Genomic DNA, 3,745 nt, shown 5'->3' with positions numbered 1-3,745 from the left:
AAGCAAATGTGTTTAACAGAGGAGTCTGGTGGATTTAGCGATTGTGACCACGTTCAGTGGTATTTCAGTTCAGTGACTGAAGGACTGAACCATTCTGTCAACAAATCTGAACTAATTATTCAGTCACAAGTCACAACCAATCGAATCGAGTCGAGCAGAGCTAGAACTATAACGTGGAAAAGCACCAAAAGTTCAACTTTAAAGGGGACATATTATGCAAAAATCTACTTTTTGATCATTTCAATACTTATATTTGGGACTCTGGAGGCCCTACCAGTCGCCAAAGTGTGGAAAAAGAATACTCAGTCATGTTTTCGTGGTCCCCCTTAGTGTAAGTATAGGCCATGAAACACACAATGTTGAATTCCCTGCGCTTATGACGGCAGCATGCGCATTTCACCACAAATGTTACCGCCCCACCAGTAAGTTTACTTTGAGAGCTCCACCTTAGCTCCACCTTAGCTCCACCATGTCCCTGCGAGAGTGCAGGCGAGGGAGCAAGAGCGGTATTATGTCAACGCGGAGGGACAAGTGTGCTGTTGGTGGCTGCACAGTGGAGCACAGTGTTTTACAGAGGATTTTATATATGAAGCTAATGTGCCGGATAAAGTCAGCAAACGTGTGTTCGTGTGTTCGCACCACTTCACATCAGACTGCGGCCAGTGGTTTTCTGCACACGCTGCCATGTTGATATTGTCAGAGAACTAGTGGAGGGAGGGGGAGAGGAATGGAGCGGAGGGAACAGGATCTGAGTGAGTGAACACAGTAAAAAAGGACAAATCAGAAACCCCTTGGAAGAAGTGGGTGTGTGTTTGCCTGTGTCTCATTTGCATATAAAGGGACCATGCACAAAACCGAGCGTTCTGAAAGGGGCGGGTTTAGCAGGGTTATTGAACTGCTATGGTGCTTCATCCTTATGGTATTTTGACCAAAGCATGTCACTGACATGTTCATTAGGACACCAGGGAACTATTTTAACTTGAAAAAATAGGGTATAATATGTCTCCTTTAAGTGATGGGCCACATGGAACAGACTGAGGAGCCTCATCCTGCCTGTGGACCAGGAGTTTGTGACCTCTGTCCTGGAGTTTGTAGGAACTGATAAGTCATGAACCAGTGAGGCGTCCGTTCTTTCTGTCGTACACTCGTCCTACCGCTGCCTCCTCCCTCCTTCTCTCTCTGCCTCCAGGTGAAAGGCCTCCTTTCTTCAAGCGTCTCTTTCACAGCTGCCTCCTCCTCCTCCTCCTCCCCCAGTAAACACCTCAGAACAAAGACGGCGGTTATGTGTTGGCCTGGCTTCTCTGTAACCTGGCAGCAGGTAAGAACACGGCAGGTTCAATCATCGACGTGATGAAGGCGCCACATGTGCTGTTTTTCACCTCCTCGTTTCCTTTCCTTTGGCTTTGGCTCTTGCAAGCTGTAAAACTAAGTAGGTTGCGAGCGGAAAATTGACATGGGTCATTGAAAGTGCTTGAATTTTGTGCAAAAAAGAAGTGAAGCTGATATTTAGGTCCTTGAGCTCCTTGAAGGTTTGTGAATTTCCATGCAGAACATTGAGTGAGTAAAGTTAAACAAAGAGCAAATAACGACGTGATGTCTGGGAAAAGAAAACTTCAAGATCTCTGTCTCACCAAAGACAAACGACAAAGACCGACTTTGACCAGATGAAGTGGACGCGTGGATGAAGACGAGCTTAAGCTGAGTCAGCACATTCTGGCCTTGATCCTGAGGGAAGATGGACTCACACACACACTGACATGTTTGGATTATAACCTGGAGAACTTTTGTAATCACGGCTGAAGAAGAAGAAGTTTTGTCTCTTGGACGAGAAGATGAAGCCTCCCCTTGGGTTGATTGTGATTTTCCTGTCGGACTCGGCTGGTCTCTGCTGGTCTCGACTGGTCTTGGCTGGTCTTGGCTGGTCCCTGCTGGTCTCGGCTGGTCTCTTCTGGTTTCAGCTGCTGTGTTGCTGGCGGTGAGGTCAAAGTGCAGCTGGTGGTGATTGATGACCAGGATGTGGACCTGACATCAGGCCTGCACATCTGTCTGCGTGAGAAGACCGTGTGTGTGGACCTGGCCGCGTTGCCCTCGGTGACGGCGTGTGTTTGGCAGCGTGGCATAGCAACAATCAGGTAAAATGCCCCCATTACGAGCATTCCTTACGCCTTAGATGTGAGCGGCTGCTCGTCCAGTCGCGGCACAGCAGCGGATAAATTTAGCAGACGACTCAGACCCACTTACTGGAGCGTTTGTTTGTTTCCACCCCGCAGAACAACTTGCTGGCATGAAAGCAAAGCACAGTCGGCGCTGGATCCTCGGTTCCCGCGCACGAAATTGCCGTTACGTGTCTAATCGCACTCGGGGGTCATGAGGTCTGGAAGGTATCAGTGTTCGGATCAGACGGAAGACGAACCGGCACCGGACAGAACTTCATCAAAGGAAAAGTGAACCCAACCATCTGGACCTTTAAAGTTCCGGTACGTAACATGTGGGAGGTTTCATTGCCAGGGCGTCAGCGTCATGTACGGTGGCCTGGAAGTGCAAAACCATTTTTATAAAAAAAAAATCAGGGCCCTTGGAAGTTTTTGAAAATCGCCTAAATAGACATGGGTCAATGAAAGTGCTTGAATTTTGTGCAAGAAAGAAGTTAAGATGACATTTAGATAAATGTCTCCTTCCACCGATGTCCCCTTAAGTCCTTGAAAGTTTTTGATTTATATTTTTTTCAGGGCCCTTAAAAATTTTCTAAATAGACATGGGTCATTGAAAGAGCTTGAATTTTGTGCAAGAAAGTGGTCTCATACCTGCGTCCTCCCACAGTCGATGTCCTGCGGTCCTACAAAGGTTAAAGGTTTTATACGTGGATCAAAGCGGTTCAGTTCAGTTCAGTGTGGTACGTTCTTTGTATTTCCATTAGGACCAGAACCAGAATAAACCGCACAAATGGTTCCATTCTCTGCAGCCGAGGAGCAGCAGCTCCTGTGTCGCCGTGGGACGCCGGTGTGGGACACTGAGAGGTTTACAAACGTCAGTTTCCTGTCGGTCAAGGATTTGTTTGCCTGGACGTCAAAACAAAAGCTTTAAACATGTTCTTCAGACGTCACAGAACCTAAAACTGTCCTCGTGTCCCTGCAGGCTGCCATGTTTTCACTGAGCGTGTCCCTGTCTCATGTGGTTCCAGCAAAGTCACCCACTCTGTGTCAGAACCTCAAACAACCACACTGTGGACGTGGTCCATTCTCTGTCCCCATCATCCTTGTGTCCTCCAATCTTGATCCTCTCCTCGACCTGTCCTCATCCTGCTTTCTTCCTGTCTTCTTCCTGTTTCCTCGCCTCCACAGAAACAAGGACAATGATGAGACTTTTTTGTCTTGTCTGTCCTGTGTGACTTCCTGTGCTTGAGCAAAGCTTTTAATTTGAAGTGATCAACAGGAAGTCACAGAATGAATAAATCACCTTCACAGCAGCAGTAGTATCAGCAGCAGTATCAGCAGCAGTATCGGCAGCAGCAGAATCAGTATCGGCAGCAGCAGTATCAGTATCAGCAGCAGTATCGGCGGCAGTAACAGCAGCAGTATTAGCAACAGTATCAGTATCAGCAGCAGTATCAGTATCAGCAGCAGTGTCGGCAGCAGCATCAGTATCAGCAGCAGTCGGCAGCAGCAGTAGTATCAGCAGCAGGGTATCAGTAAGCAGCAGTATCAAAGTATCAGTATCAGCAGCAATATCTGCGGCAGCGGTATCG

At 47.7% G+C, this 3,745-nt stretch overlaps 1 long non-coding RNA gene across 1 annotated transcript; it reads left to right on the top strand.

Annotated features, from left to right (window-relative positions):
* The first annotated feature begins 1,955 nt into the window (after positions 1-1,955).
* Positions 1,956-3,414, top strand: LOC122761821. Its single transcript, XR_006358627.1, has 3 exons — positions 1,956-2,132; positions 2,271-2,477; positions 2,918-3,414. It is a non-coding gene; the product is annotated as an uncharacterized LOC122761821 (long non-coding RNA).
* Positions 3,415-3,745: the final 331 nt, after the last annotated feature.

The sequence above is a fragment of the Solea senegalensis genome, unplaced genomic scaffold (genome assembly GCF_019176455.1).
Source record: "Solea senegalensis isolate Sse05_10M unplaced genomic scaffold, IFAPA_SoseM_1 scf7180000015038, whole genome shotgun sequence".
In the NCBI taxonomy this organism is placed as follows: domain Eukaryota; kingdom Metazoa; phylum Chordata; class Actinopteri; order Pleuronectiformes; family Soleidae; genus Solea; species Solea senegalensis.
This window is presented reverse-complemented; position numbering and strand designations above follow the sequence as displayed.